Source organism: Sciurus carolinensis, chromosome 2 (assembly GCF_902686445.1).
Source record: "Sciurus carolinensis chromosome 2, mSciCar1.2, whole genome shotgun sequence".
NCBI lineage: Eukaryota > Metazoa > Chordata > Mammalia > Rodentia > Sciuridae > Sciurus > Sciurus carolinensis.
Window position 1 is genome coordinate 77,015,397 of NC_062214.1, and position 17,320 is coordinate 77,032,716.

General features: G+C 40.4%; 1 pseudogene; it reads left to right on the plus strand.

Annotated features, from left to right (window-relative positions):
• Positions 1 to 1,838: 1,838 nt before the first annotated feature.
• LOC124977749 (ribosome production factor 2 homolog) lies at positions 1,839 to 3,044 on the plus strand (annotated as a pseudogene).
• Positions 3,045 to 17,320: the final 14,276 nt, after the last annotated feature.

Genomic DNA, 17,320 nt, shown 5'->3' on the forward strand with positions numbered 1-17,320 from the left:
GCAAGTTGACCATAGACTGAAATCTCCAGAACCATGATCCAAATATAAATCGTTCCCCTTCGGAGCTGTTTGTGTCAGGTAGTTTGATTATGGCAGCAACAAAAAGCTGCCTAACACACATGGAAAAAACAGAGTCCTTTTGTTTTGTTTTGTTTTGTTTTAATGGTGCTGTAATAACTGCAAAACTACGTGAAAAAACTGAACTTCTACCTCCACCCCATACACACACCATACGCTAAAATTAACTTGATATGGATTATAGACCTAAATTTAAAAATTAAAAATACAAAGATTCTAGCTGGGTGCAGTGGCACAAGCCTATAATCCCAGTGGCTTGGGCAGCTGAGGCAGGAGGATCACAACTTCAAAGTCAGCCTCAGCAAGAGCGAGGTGCTAAGCAACTGAGTGAGACCCTGTCTCTAAATAAAATACAAAACAGGACTGGGGATGCGGCTCAGTGGCTGAGTGCCCTGAGTTCAATCCCTAGTAATCCACCCACCCACCCCCAAAATACATATATATAAGGATTCCAGAAGTAAACTTAAGAGAATCGTTTCACAATCTTGGAGTGGAGGTAGACAAAGATATCTTAGATCAGAAAACGTACTCACCATTAGGTTAGGAAAAAATGATACACTGACTTGATCAAAAATTTAAAACTCCTTATCAAAACACAAGTTCAGTAAAAAGTCAACATATAGACAATATCTCAAGATAAGATTGCAATACATAGAGCTGACAGAGGTTGAATCCAGCATATATAAAGAAACCCTACAAATCAATAATAAAATGACAACCCAAATAAAAATATGGCAAAAGATTTTAACCAACACATCAGAAAGAAACCATTTTGAAAGTCTCTTATAAAATTGAATACATATAATTATATATATGCATATATATTCTAAGAGTAATTTTTTGAGTTTTTATTTTATTTTTTTTATTTTTACAGACTGCATTTTGATTCATTGTACACAAATGGGGTACATCTTTTCATTTCTATGGTTGTGTATGATGTAGAATCATACCATTTGTGTAATCATACATGTACATAGGGTAATGATATCTGTCTCATTCCACCATCTTTCATACCCCTGCCCCCTCCTCCCTCTTATTTCCCTCTATGTAATCTAAAGTTCCTCCATTCTTCTCACCCCCCTACCCCGACTTCCATTATATATCATCATCCACTTATCAGGGAAAACATTCAGTCTTTGGTTTTTGGGGGATTGACTTTTTTCACTTAGCATGATATCCTCCAGTTCCATCCATTTATCTGCAAATACCATAATTTTATTCTTCTTTATGGCTAAATAATATTCCATTGTGTACATATACCACAGTTTCTTTATCCATTCATCTGTTAAAGGGCATCTAGGTTGGTTCCACAATCTAGCTATTGTGAATTGAACTGCTATGAACATTGATGTGGCTGCATTACTATAGTATGCTAATTTTAAGTCCTTTGGGTATAATTCGAGGAGTGGGATAACTGGGTCAAAAGGTGGGTCCATTCCAAGTTTTCTGAGGAATCTCCACACTGCTTTCCAGAGTGGATGCACTTCAGATAGAGCACTAATTTCCAAAATTTATAAAGAACTTAAAAAAACCTTACACCAAAAATACAAAGAACCCAATCAATAAATGAGGTAAGGAACTGGACAGACACTTTACAGAAGAAGATAAACAGGCGATTAACAAATATATGAAAAAGTGTTCAACATCTCTAGAAATTAGAGATATGCAAATTAAAGCAATTCTAAGATTTCATCTTACTTCAATTAGAATGGCTATTATCAAGAACACAAACATAGGGCGTAACCGCGTGGTTTCCATCTTTGACCAGTTTGGGGATGCGGTAGCCATGGACGCCTTGGATCGAGTTATAAAACCCAAAACAAAAAGGGCCAAGAGATTCCTTGAGAAGAGAGAACCGAAGCTCAGTGAAAATATTAAAAATGCCATGCTGATTAAAGGGGGAAATGCAAATACAACAGTGACACAAGTACTTAAAGATGTGTATGCACTGAAAAAACCGTATGGTGTTCTATATAAAAAGAAAAATATTACAAGACCATTTGAGGATCAGACATCACTGGAATTCTTTTCAAAGAAGTCAGATTGTTCTTTATTCATGTTTGGCTCCCATAACAAGAAGCGGCCAAATAATCTAGTAATAGGTCGCATGTATGATTACCATGTGCTGGATATGATTGAATTAGGTATTGAGAAGTTTGTGTCTCTCAAAGATATTAAGAATAGTAAATGTCCCGAGGGAACAAAACCCATGTTAATATTTGCTGGTGATGCTTTTGATGCAACTGAAGATTATAGAAGACTAAAAAGTCTTCTTATTGACTTTTTCAGAGGCCCCACAGTATCAAATATTCGCCTGGCTGGATTAGAGTATGTTCTGCATTTCACTGCACTGAATGGAAAGATTTACTTTCGAAGCTATAAGTTGCTGTTGAAGAAATCTGGTTGCAGAACACCACAGATTGAATTGGAAGAGATGGGACCTTAATTGGATCTGGTTGTGAGGAGGACACACCTGGCATCAGATGACCTTTATAAATTATCTATGAAAATGCCAAAAGCCCTCAAGCCAAAGAAGAAGAAAAATATCTCCCATGATACTTTTGGTACAACTTATGGAAGGATTCATATGCAGAAACAAGACCTAAGCAAACTACAAACTAGGAAAATGAAGGGGTTGAAAAAGCGACCTGCAGAAAGGATAACTGAAGATCAGGAGAAAAAATCAAAGAAAATGAAAAGAAATTAGTGGAACTTAGCCAGCCCCTGCAGTTTTATTCTGGTCTCTTAAAGGAGTTGTCAAGCTTCAGTTCATTCAGTTTCTTACAAGATTTTATCATAGGGCTGGGGATGCAGCTCATTGGTAGAGTACTTGCCTAGCATGCGGGAGGTTCAATTCCTAGCACCATACACACACACAAAAGATTTTATCATATATTTTTATAACATGATAACTTACTATATATTATTATGAACAGTAATATAAAGTAAACCTTTTACTTGTAGTGTTAAAAAAAAAAGAACACAAACATTAATAGATGTTGGTGTGGATGTGGGGAAAAAGGCACACTTTTACATTGCTGGTGGAGTTGCAAATTGGTGCAGCCACTCTGGAAGACACAGTAATTTTTAAGTGGATTTTTTTATCATAACTTTATTCAGTTTTGTATGTGGTACTGAGAATCCAGCCCAGTGCCTCACCCATGCTAGGTAAGCACTCCACCACTGAGCCACAACCCCAGCCCAAAGTAATTTTATTTCTAGGTATTTATCCTACAGAACTAAAAATCAATCTCTACAAAAAGACTTGCACATGAATATTCATAATAGCAAAAAAAAAAACTAGGAACAACACAAAGTGCACAAATAAGAGGTTGAATAACCTAACAGTTTTCATGCACTGGAATATTATTCAGCAATAAAAAGAAAGAACAAACCACAATCAATGAGATACTACCTCATACCCATCAGGATGGTTACTATCAAAAAACCGGAAAATAACAAACATTGGCAAGAATATGGATAAACTGGAAACTTTTGCACTGCTGGTGGGAATATAAAATAGTTCTACTGCTATGTGGAAAAGTATGGTTCTTTAAAAAATAGAATTAGCACATAATATAACTATTGCACTTCCGGGTATAAACTTAAAAAAACTGAAAGCAGAATCTGGAAGAGATATTTGTACCCATGTTCACAGCAGTATTATTCATGACAGCTCAAAGGTGGAAGCAACCCAAATGTTTCTTGACAGATGAACAAAGAAAATGTAACCTGTACATACAATGGAATATTGTTTATCCTTAAAAAGGAAGGAAATTCTCACACATGCTACCACATGAATGAACCTTTGAAGACCTGATGCTAAACAAGATGAACCAGTCGCCAAAGCCCCACATACTATATGATTCCACTCACATGAGGAAGTTAGAGCAGTCAAATTCATAGAGACAGAGAGAAGGGCTTGGGAGGGAGGAATGGAGAGCTGTTGTGTAATGAGACAGAGTTTCAGTTTTGCAAGTGTTCTAGAGATTCGTCACATAGCAATGCGAATGTGCTGATCACTATTGAACTGTATACTTCAAAATGGTTGGGATGGTACATTTTGTTTTATGTGTATTTTACCAGTTAAAAATAAAGCATTTGAGCCAGACTCTGTGGTGAGTAACTGCAGTCCAGTTGCCCAATTGCTTGAGTCCAGGAGCAATATGGTGAAACTGTATCTCAAAACAAATAATTTAAAAAATAAAAATAAAAAGTTCAAATATTAAAAAGAATGCTTTTTAAAAAAGGAACAATCAACTGAAGCAAATAGTATCACAAAACTCAAAATTAGCATGGAATTTTCTTTTTCTTTCTTTTTTTTATTTTTTATTTTTTTGGTACTGGGGATTGAACCCAGGGGCACTTTACCTCTGAGCCACATACCCAGCCCTTTTTATTCTTTATTTTGAGACAGGGTCTCACTAAGTTGCTTAGGGTCTTGCTAAATTGCTGAGGCTGACCTTGTACCTGCAGTTCTCCTGCCTCAATCTCGAGTCACTGAGATCACAGGTGTGTCCACTGCACCCAGCAAAAGTATCATGTAATTTTACCTGCCACAAAAGAGCATGCTATACAATTCCATCTCTATGAAGCTCCACAACACACAACACTAATCATGGTGATAAAAGTCAGGAAGTGATGGACTTGAAGAGGGGGTGGGATCGAGGTGAACTTAAAAGAGGGATGTGGAAATTTCTGGGGACTTGGAAATGTTCTATATCTTTATCAGGCTGACGTTTACACAGGTGTATCATATCAGTTAGAGTTCAATCAGAAAAGCAAAACTTGTGGGACATTTATAATAAAAGATTTATTACCAGTAACTGGCTGATGTGCCGGGGAGGCTGGCTAGGCAAGTCTGAAATCTGGGCGGATATGAGAAAGCATGACTGGAACTCATACAGGCTAAAGCTAACGTCCTCTGTGAGGTTTCCCGCAGGCATAACTACCACAAAGAGTGTATCTGAAAGGCTGAAAAAAGGCCCCCCCCCGAAGATACCCATGTCAAATGTGAATTCTGTGAATGTCACTGCTATAGTCTGAATGCTGTATTCTCCTGCCTCTGAATTCATATATTGAAACCTAATCACCAAGGTGACGACATCAGGAGGCAGGTCCTTTTGGTAGGTGATTAAGTCACAGGGGAGAAGCCCTCATGAATGGGAGTAGTGCCCCAGAGAGCTGCTTTGTCCCTCTGCCACATGAGACACAGTGAGAAGGTCACCTATGAACCAGGAAGCAGCTCTCATCAGACATTGACTCTACTGGAGCCCTGATTCACTCTCCAGACTCCAGCACTGAGAGAAGTAAGCATCTGCCATCCAGTCTAGGGTATTTTGTTGGAGTAGCTGGAATAAATACAACAATAATCTTATTTGGGAAAAAAATGGTCTTTGCTGATATAATTAAGTTCTTGAGATGGGATCATCCTGGATTATCCAAGTGGGCTCTAAATCCAATAACGGGTATCCTTACAAGAGAGAAACCGCAGTCACAGAATGCCACCAGCCACCAGGAGCTGCAAGAGAACAGAATCTCCCTTAGAGCCTCAGGAGGGAGCATGGCCCCATTGACACCTCGATTTTTGACCTTCTGGCCTCCACAACATTGAGAGAATAAATGTCTATTGTTCTAAGCTACCATGCTGATGGTAATATATTAAAGTAGCTATAGGAAACTAGTACAGTGGTTTAAAAGGACACAACTTAATTGTATTACAGTTCTGTGTTCCAGAAGTTCAACTTGAGCCTCGCTGGCCCAGAGTGGACCTGTCTTCCTGACTGCTCTGGGAAGCATCTATCTCCTTGCCTGTCCCAGGTTCTAGAGTCTGCTTGCATTCCTCCACCCCCGCCCTGATTCTCCATCTTCAAAGTCAGGGTTTAGCTTCTCTCTCACACTGCTTCTGCCATCAGATCTCTCTCTAACTGTGTCCTTCTGCCTCCCCTTCCACCTTTAGGAATCCTGTGACAGCATCCCCCTCAGCCACATAATCCAAAGTGACCTCTTGTCTTAGTCTGTTTTGTGTTGCTGTAACACAATACTGGAGACTTGGTAATTTATTAAAAACAGGGGTTTATTTCTTTTAGTTCTGAAGGCTGGCAAGTCCAAACCTTAGGGGCCTGCATCTGGTGAGTTGCTGCATCATCCCATGGCAAACTAGAAGGGCAAGAGAGTATGACAGAGAGAAGAAGGCCATGTCTTTATATCAGGAATCATTCCTACAGTAGCTCACTCACTCCTGTGATAGCAGCACTAATCCGTGAATGAGGGCAGAGTCCTCATGAACTAATCACCTCTTAGAGGTCCCATCTCCGCATTATTACCTTGGGGATTAAGTTTCCAACACATGAACTTTGGGGGGAACATTCAAAAGTTCACTTCTCTTAAAGTCAGTTTAGCAAACTTAATTCCATCTGCAGTTTTTTTAAAATATATATTTTTTTAGTTATAGAAGGACACAATACCTTTACTTTGTTTATTCATTTTTATGTGGGGCTATGGATCAAACCCAGTGCCTCATACATGTGAGACCCTCTACCACTGAACCACAACCCCAGTCCCTCTATCTGCAGTTTTAATTCTCTTCTGACATATTCACATGTTGCAGGGGATTCGGAAGCGAATATTTTGGGGACCATTATTCTAACACATGTTTCAGGTAGAATTTCTTCTCATCTCAGAAAATCTCAGCCCTTTTAAGGTTCTTCAACTCATTGGACAAGTCCCACTAGATTATCCAGGTTAATCTCCTTTGCTTAAAATCCACCAGTTACGGATTTCATTGCATCCTCAAAATACATCCATAGCAACATGAGCCATGTGTGGGAGCATAGCCTCACCAGGATGATACATCAAAAAGATCATAGTAACCAACCCCTTCTCAAGCTGGTACCCATACCCTTCCTTCTCCTTCAACCCACTTAATCTTCAAATAAAGATAATCACAAAACCACACTTGTGCCTAACATGACAGAACTAACCCAGGTACAACTGAAAACACATGAACCCTTTCTCCAGAGGAGGATGCTGAGTCCTAGGATGATACTTATTCTTCTCCCTTGATAGTCTGATATCCTGTGATTCAAACTCAGTGATATAAAGTGAACTATTGTTAATATATTTTATGTTATATTTTGTTTTATATATATATATATGCAATGTCAGCAAAGATGGGAGAGTAGATAGCTCCAAGTGCCCAGTCCTCCACAAAAATGTTGCAGAAAGTGAGCAGAAAGAGTCAGAATAAACTCTGATGGAACTCTGGGAAATAGTCAAAGGTTTGCAGCAACAAAATGATCACCAGCAGGACATGGTGGCACAGGCCTGTAATCCCAGCAGCTCAGGATGCTGAGGAAGGATTACAAGTTCAAGGCCAGCCTTGGCAACTTAGCAAGGCCCTAAGCAACTTAGTGTGACCTTGTCTCTAAATGAAAAATAAAAAGACCTGGGGATGTGGCTCAGTGGTTAAGAGCCCCTGGATTTAATCCCTGGTACCAAGAAAGAGAGGAAGAAGAAAGGAAGGAAGGAAGGAAAGGAGGGAGTGAGGGAGTGAGGAGGAAAGTGAGCACCAAATCAAGCGGCAACTTCAAACAGTGGAAGAGATCAGGACTTCAGCACAACAGTGTGAGGGGCTCCATAGAGTGGCCTCCAGTGACACTGATACAATTTATTTAAAAACAAAATTTAAAGCCTCTGAATATGGACCTGAGAGCAAAGAGCCAAAGAAGAAACATCTATTCAAGAAAAATCTATGAGAAGACAGGTGGGGTGGCACATGCCTATAATCCCAGGGACTTAGGAGACTGGGTCAGAAGTTTGAGGCCAGTCTCAGCAATTTAGCAAGACCCCATTTCAAATTAAAAAACAAAAACAAAAAAAATGTAGAGATTCCTTAGAAAACTTGGAATGGACCCACCATTCGACCCAGCTATCCCACTCCTCGGCCTATACCCAAAGGACTTAAAATCAGCATACTACAGAAATACAGCCACATCAATGTTCATTGCTGCTCAATTCACCATAGCCAGTTTGTGGAACCAACTTAGATGTCCTTCAATTGATGAATGGATACAGAAACTGTGGTATATATATACAATGGAATATTATTCAGCTATAAAGAATAATAAAATTATGGCATTTGCAGGCAAATGGATGAAATTGGAGAATATCATGCTAAGTGAGATAAGCCAATCTCAAAAAACCAAAGGACGAATGATCTCACTGATAAGCGGATGATGACACATAATTGGGGGTGGGAGGGGGGCAGGAATGGAGGAAGGAGGGACTGTATAGAGGGAAAAGAGGGGTGGGAGGGGTGGGGGGGAAGGAAAAAAATAACAGAATGAATTAAACCTCATTACCCTATGTGAATGCATGATTACGCAAATGGTATGCTGTTACTCCATGTACAAACAGAAACATATATCCCATTTGTTTACAATAAAAATAAATTTAAAAAAAATGTATTGGAGATGTAGCTCAGTGGTAAAGCACTCCTGGGTTCAATTCCCACTACTGAAAAAGAAAAAAAGGAAAGAAAACTATGAAAAATCAGTAAGTTGAGCTGTGGTATTTGAATCACCATTGTTCCCTCCCCGCTCCCAGCTGAGAGCGGCAAACCACTCTGTAAACTGCTGCAGCCTTTGCTCTCAGTTCCCAGTCAGAGGGTTTACTTCCCCAGAAGAACAGAACTAGCACTTCTCATCCTGTTCCCAGCCCTGTTGCTGAGGTTAAGGACCAGACAAATGAGATGGAGAGATGGCCTCCCTTCTTCTATCCCAACCCCACTCATGGAATGGAGGCTCCACCTTGGCCATGGTGAAATGGTGCTAGGACTCCAATCACCCTGCAGCTCATGGGCAGTGGTTCCACATCAGGAAAAGAAAACCAGTAGAACTTCAGACCGATGCCCACCTCTGCTGAGCAGTAAGCAATTAGGATGCCGAACACTGTTCCAGTCCTACAATGTATTGCCACCTAGCTGGCACCCTTAATCTTCAAAAGGCCATCCCACTATTCTATAAAGCCAACTGTTCCAGGAGGGTGGGAAACATGATAAGACTAGCAAATTCCATGAGCATGAGCCCATTAATGCTCTACCTTTGCTGCATAGCAAGTTCCTGAATCAGAAGAAATCCATGATGGTAGATAAAACACCTTGTAAGCACACAGATGGTAGTTTTGGTAGAAGCACTGTATGCAGGGGAGGAAAATCTGTATCCAGGGTAGATATCTGTTCCAGTAAAGACAAAATTCTTCCCTTTCCGTGATGGAAGCAGTCCAATGTGACCAAGTTACCACCAGGTCACCCCAGGGAATGTTACCATATTGGAGCTTGGTGATGGTCTCTGCTGCTGGCAGATGGAGCACTCAGCGGTAGCTTTCCCAGGTCAGTCTTGGTGAGCAGAAGTCTGCCGCAGCCCCATGTCTCAGCTGTGGCTGTTAATTCAGGAATCTGGCAAGGGGCAATGGGGGATTGAGAAAAGACAAACAGACACACATAGAGAGAAAAAACTGGGGCCATGTGAATCATCACCCCCTGATGGAGGGTGAATAACCCAGAGCTAGTACAGCATGTTTATTTTATAGGTTTCATCACAAGGTTATTTGTGGGAAAGTTTCAACATAGCAGGCAATCTGAAGGATGCAGGACTGGTCAAACATTACAGTTATCTCTTTATGTTCAGAATTCTCTATTCCCAGGACTTGGTGCCTGAGCTCAAGGTCCTGACTGATACCGCTCCAGGCCTTTGCACGTAGCCTCCTCAGGCTGGTGTTACCACAGCAACTGGGTCATCTTGACCAGTACCTTTGTACAGGAAGTTCCCAGCACAAACACAGCCACGAGGCAATCAGAAACCAAGATTCACGTCATCGCTTTCCACAGAAGTCCATGTTGCTGAGCCCATGCATAACTTCCATGACAGACACTTTGTTCATGAGTTGATTGGGCAATGACTAGGGTGGCTGAGGAAAGAGTTTGCCTGGTATCCACAAACTGCTTTATCCTAGCTACACAGTTATTAAAATCCTTCCCTGCTGCAGTTACTCTTTGGTGAATATACATACAGGATAAAAATATCTCCATGTTTTTCTCCCAGAGAGGTCTATCCACATCTATCTTCCCAGACTTCCTTGTCACCAATTTTCCAATCATGTTTCTTCCACATGGCATCTAATCAAGCCATAGTCCATGGCTCAGCATATAATTGTACATCTGGTCATTTCTTCTCCCAAGAATAATGAACAGCCAAGTGCAAGCCTTAAATGTCTGCCCACTGGCAGGATTTGCCTTCACAGTGTCCTTCAAGGATGTCCCCAAAGGGCTGTATTGCTTCAGCTGCCCACCTTCAGGTGATGGCTGTGTATCGTGTAGAACTGTTTTGTCTTCTCTTCCTCTGACAACTGATCACAGTGGTACCAGTCCACTGGAGTGGGTTCTAGTTCCCTGGTGTTGAAGATCAAGCACCCGAGAGATGCTGAGGCAAGTGTAGAGAGCAAGTTTTATTTAAGAAAGTGATAGAGACAGACTTCTCCTAAGAGAAGGTAGACCTCAGAGCCAAGAGCCTGTGGGAGGGGTGCAACTTGCTTTTTTATAGACCCGATTCCCCTCCCCTTTTTAATTATTGTCTTTCTTCCCCCTCTACGTGACTGAGAGCAGGAAGGAGCAGGAGTGCAGAGGCTAACTGTTAGCAACCCGTTGTTCTCTCTTTGATAACCAGTCGTCGTCCTCTCCAGACCCCCATCCTTCATTACCCACACTGACTGCCTGACCTGTGCCCCTGCCTCAGTTTGCTGAGGAATGTGACATGTCCTGTCCACTTAGGCCAGGCAGGGTTGCAGGAAGATTGCTTTTTGGCAAAGAAAACATGTGAAGGTCAGTACAGTGGGCCCATTTTATACAATTATTCTCTTAAGCATATGTTCCCAGCCTTCTCATCTATCTGTCCCCTAAGAATAGGATACTGCCATTGAAGTTCCAGGGACAGGCAGGGAAAGAGAAAGCAATGAGAGTAGCTGGAGTGGGGACCATGGGCACCTGGGCCACTTCTTCATGGAACCTATCTGTGCCTTCAGGACCTGCTCAGGCCTGATCACACATACACCTCTTCCCTGGTGATGGAGTGCTGCTGCTCATGCCCAATTTCATGACTTATTGGGTTAAGGAACACCCAGTTCATGATGGGTAGCTCAGATTGTGTGGTAATGTGGCGGCCCAGGTTTAAGTGCTGTCTCTACTAAGACCCAGTAGCAGCTGAGAGCTGTCTCTTAAAAGGAGAGCAGTGATCTGTGGATGGCTAAGTCAGTTTGGAGCAGGGAGCTTGACAGGGTTTCTCTAGAATTCTAAATGCTTGTTCTTTGATTCATAATAGCCTACCAGGGGCTCCAAAAACAGCCTTGCCACTGACACCTCAAGTATCATTGGCTCTGCCCGACGCAGAGCAGTTTGCACGGCAGTCTGGACCTGTTGCAGAGCCTTTTCTTCTTCTGGGTTCCACTTAGCAGTTGGGTCACTTGGTAACTGGACTGGAGTAGCAGAGTAAATGAGGAGTAGTTGCCTTCAGCACTCGAGTGTTGCACTTCTCTTTTGGTTATAGAAAGGCCAGATACAACAACTCAATACCTTAGAAGGAATATCTCATCATGCCCCACATCACTGAACCCCTAGAAATTTCACTGGGGTCCCTGAATTTTCTTAATTTTTTTGTTCATCTACAAATTATGTTTGAAAAAGGGAAACCCAAAGTCCAAAGACATGCAAATCCAAATCCAAAGCAAATTATTTCAACTAATTTTTACATGTTTCTCTCCTGATTCAAAGGAATTTGCTGCAGGAAAATTGGGTCCCTGAATTTTCACAAAATTTATTTCTTACCCTATGACAGGTGAGTATCTTACCAATAAGTCTAGAATAGTTGCTTCTTTCTGCTCACCAGGACCAATTAGTAAGTGATATCTTACAGAAGGAAGAGGTGATCCATACCTGTGCAGGCTAAATTATGACCTAGGACTGGGGACATGCTATATCTCTGGGGTGGGACTGTGAAGGTGTCTGAAAGCAAACTGCTTCTGGTGGATCTTATGGACAGAGATGGAAAGACATTTGCCAAATTAATAGCTGCACACCAGGGGATGTGTTAATTTGCTCAAGCACAGAACCACATCTCTGGTGTAAGAGCTGCAATTGGCGTCAACACTGGTTAAGCCTTCGCTAATCCCCTCACTCCCCAAGATCCACCTGTCTTCTGCACAAATCAAACAGGAATGGGCAAGTGGTGGGAATCATCATCCCTGCATCTTTCGAGTCCTTGATGGTGACGAGAATACCTGCAATTCCTCTGGGAATGTGGAATTGTTTCTCGTTTTCTATTTTCCTAGATAGAGACAGTTTCCATGGTTTCCACTTGGCCTTTTCCATCATTAATAGCCCTCACTCCACCAGTAGGGACCAATGTGGGGATGTTTTTTTTTCCTTTAAAAATCTTTTTTCATACATGTTTATAGGGTAATAGCGGCTGTCTCATTCTACCTTCCTTCCCATCCCCACCGCCCACCCCTCCCAATGTGGGGATGCTATGCATTCTGGAACTGGGGAAATATCCACAGGACCAGTACAGGGACCCACTGTGAGATGGACCTGAGCTAATACGCCATTGGTCACCTGACCTTCATAGGCCACTACTTTGAAGGGAGGCCACACTGATATTTGGGGTCTTTAGGAATTAGTACCAATTCCAATTTCATTTTCTCACCTTCTAGTTGCTCCTCCATCAGGAACTGGGCCCTGTCCCACTCATATGCTGAGGTCCCTCGTGGCAGGGTCACTAGGGTATGTCTCTTGGTCTGAGAGTGTCACAGTGTCCATCCTTTTCTGTCCATTTTTCTTGATTATTAAAGTAATACATATTTATTGTGGAAAATTCTGGAAAAAAGACAGTTGTAATTTCTGTCTGGCAAACATTTTACTGAATGATTCAATGACAACTGTTCCTCCTTATTTCCTATTTCTCTTGGCCAGAACTGTCAGAAAGGGAAGATTCAGTCAAGGGACAGTGCTCGCAGGCTCAACTGCTATTAGAACCCAGCCGTGTGACTCTATCTGTGGGCTTCCACTGATCAAGTCAGGCTCACCACAGTAATCTCTAACCTTTAAGTTAATTAATCACAGTATGTTCTCAGCAGCACTAGATAATGTTTGAAAAGTGAGAGAAAGCATGTTTGCTCCAAATTGGTTGCTACCCTCACTTCTTGGACCTCATAATCTTGTCAACTAAGTTGACACATCAAAAAACCACACCACCACCATTGTCAAAGAGTTTATTACTTCATGCCTACATCAACAGGAAAAATCTACTTGAACCGTTTCCAATTTTTCTTTACATGTGACTATCAAATGCTACATTTTAACCATGGTTATATGCCAAATTATAATTTGAGATGTAAAGAATATCTAAATAACCTAGCCTAAAGATATATATGCATTGGCAATATTTATATAACAAAGTTCAAAAATATCAACATATTAATCAAATGTTCTCAATTTTTAAATTAGTGCTGTGTAAAATCTAGGATTAATGTTTGCTTTTGGGGGGAGATTTTTATTTATTGGTGCACTATAATTAAACATGATAGTTGGATTCATTGTGACATATTTGTACAAGCACACAACATAATTTGATCAATTTCATTCCCTTGTACTTCCCCTTTCCCTCCTTTCTCCCTCTCCCAGTCTTTCCTCTAGTAGGGATTGAACCCAGGGGTGCTAAACCACTGCACCACATCCCCAGCCCTTTTTTCTTTTCAAATTTTGAGACAGGGTCTTACTAAGCAGCTGAGGGCCTCACTAAGTTGCCAAGACTGGCCTTGACTTGAAATCCTCCTGCCTCAGCCTCCTGAGCCACTGGGATTACCCGACTTCCCTTCTATTTTCATAAAGTCCCTTTATTCCTTTTCTGCTCTAGTTTGCACATATGAGAGAAAACATATGATCCTTGACTTTCTGAGTCTGGTTTATTTTGCTCAACATGATAGTGTTTGCTTTTAATGGAGATTAATTTTTTTTTTTTTTTTTTTGGGTGCTGGGGATCAAACCCAGGGCCTTGTGCTTACAAGGCAAGCACTCTACTGACTGAGCTATCTCCCCAGCCCCAAAGGAGGTAAAATTTAAAAATTAACCATTTTAAAGTGAACAATTCATCAGCATTTAGTGCATTCATAATACTGTGCAAGCATCATCTCTATCTAGTTCTAAACTCTTCTCATTACTCCAAAGGAAACCCACACCCATTAAGCAGTCACTCTTTGTTCTTTCTTCCCTGGTTCTTGACACCCACTACTCTTGATTCCTGATTCTATGGATTTACTAAATATTTTCTACATATGAAGTCATAATACACAATCTTTTGTTATTTGTCTTCTTTTACTTAAGATGATGTTTTCAAGGTCCATCCATGTTGTAATATGTCTGAGCACTTCATTTTTATGGATGAATAGTATTCTCTTGTATGCACATGCCACAATTTATCCATCCACCCATTAATGGGCATGGATGATTGCACATTTTTGGCCATTGTGAATATTGCTTTTTTTAATTGTAAACAAATGGGATACATGTTGTTTCTCTGTTTGTACAGAATATTGCTTCTTGAACATGTGTATAAGTTTCCTTAGGTACCTGTTTTCAATACTTGGGGGTACATATCTAGGAGTGGAATTAATAGGGAATATGGTGATTCTGTGTTTAAATTACTGAGAAACCAACTGTTTACTACAATGGCAGAATCATTTTATATTGCACCAGGAATGAATGAGGATTCCAGTTTCCCCACATTCTTGTCAACTCTCCATCTTTTAAAAATCATAGCCATTGTTGTATATGAACATCTCATAGTGGTTTTGATTTGCATTTCCCTTATTGGCTTCTGATGTTATACATCTTTCCATGTGCTTCTTGACGATTTACATATAATTTTTTTAGAAATCTGTTCAAAATCCTTTGCCTATTTTCAATTGGACTGCTTGTTTTTGAATCATAAGAAATCTTTATATTTTAGATTTGGAACGATATAATTCTAAAATATTTTAAAACCATGCTGTAGGTTTTTTTTTTTTACTCTTTTTTAAAAATATATTTTTAGTTGTTGATGGACCTTTATTTTATTTATTTTTTTATGTGGTGCTGAGGATCGAACCCAGTGCCTCACACATGCTAAGCAAGTGCTCTGCCACTGAGCCATAACCCCAGCCCTTTTTTACCTTCTTGATGTATTATAATATACAGTTCTTAGTTTTCATAAGTTCAATTTATATTTTTTTTTCTTTTGTTGCTTGGGCTTTTGGTGTCATATCTAAAAATTCATATGAACTGGAACTGTCTGTCTTGGGTAAATACCTAGGAATGGGATTGCTGTGTGATAAATGCTTAACTTGATGAAGAAAAACCAAACTTTTCCATGGTCTCTGTACCATTCTGCATTCCTACTGCAATGTTCAAATGAGAGTGCTGGCTGCTCCACACCCAGGGTGACACTTGATATTGTCAGTCAGGTTTGCTTGTCATTTTTGTAGGTGCATAACGGTATCTAATTGTACTTTTTTTTTTTTAGGTACTGAGGACTGAACCCAGGGTCTTGTGCATGCCTAGGCAAGTGCTCCACCACTGAGCTATACTCCCTGTGCCTGTGTTCTGAAATTTTCAACATGACTTTTAATTTAAAAAGTTGAGGTGTAATTTATATGCCATGAAATGCACAGATCTTAAACCTGCAGTTCAATGAGTTTTGTCAAATGTGTATACCTGTTGTAATAGTTTTTTGTTGTTGTTGTTGTTGCTTTGGCCAAAATTCCTGACCAGAATAGCATAGAGGAGGAAAGATCTATTTCTATTTATTTTCACAGTTTCAGAGTTTCAGTTCATGTTCAGACAACTCCATAGCTCTGGGCCTGAGGTAAAGGAGAGCGTCATGGCAGAAGGGTTTGGTAGAGGAAAGATGCTCAGCTCACCTCATGGCAGCCAGGAAGCAGAGAGCAAGGGTGCAAGGTAAAATCCCCAAGGGCACACCCCTAGTGATCTACCTCCACCAGCCACTGCCCACCTGCCCACAACTACTGCCCATTAGTTCCTTTAAATTATTAATCCATCAAATGGATAAATCCACTGATTAGGTTAGAGTTGTCAGAATTCAATAACCTTACCTCTGAACATTCCTGCCTTAACACAGGAACTTTTGGGGGATACCTCATGTCCAAACCATAACACCTGTGTAATCAGTGAATAGAAAGAACTTTTCCATCACCTCCAGAGAATTCCCCTGGCCTCTTTTCAGGTACCATGTCATGTCCACAGGCAATCACCATTGCAATTTCTAACACTATACACTAGTTTTACCTGTTCATTAACTTCTTACAAATAAAATCATATATATGATTCTAAGTCTAAGTTTTGTCCATCACAGAGTTCTTGAAATTCATCTATCTTGTTATATGTATCGGCAAGGTTATTTTTCACAGCTGAATTGTATTCCAAGAATATACAATATGTTTATCCATGCACTGCTTCAGGGTCATTAGATGGGTTTCCAGTTTTTAGCCATAATGAATATTCATACATAACTCCTTATGTGAGTTTTCCCATTTCTCTGTGATAAATATCTGAGTGGAAATGCTGCTTATTGGAGGTAGGTATATTTTATAAGGAACTGTCATATAGCCAGGCACAGTGGCACACCTATAATTCCAGCAAGCGGGGAGGCTGAGGAAGGAGGATGATAAATTAAAGGTCAGCCTAAGCAGTTTAGCAAACCCCTAAGCAACTTGGCAGGACCCTGTCTCAAAATAAAAAATAAAAAGTGCAGAGGATGTAGCTCAGTCATAGAGTGCCCCTGGGTTCAATCATCAGTATCATACACGCACACAAAAAATGTTTGTATCATTCTGTATTCCCACTAGCAATATATGGTTTCCACTTATGATGGACTAATAAAATGTACTTTTAAAAAATGTGTATTTAGTTGTTGATGGACCCTTATTTTTTGTTTATTTATGTGTCATGTTGAAAATCGAACCCAGTGCCTTACACGATAGGCAAGTGTTCTGCCCCTGAGCCACAACCCCAGACACAAAATGTACTCTTTTGATTTATGCATTTATCATTACAGTATCTTGCTTCATCTCCTCCCAGCATGTCTTTTATGACTAACAAAATGGGTTTTGAAAAAAAAAAATGGGTTTTGAACTTAAA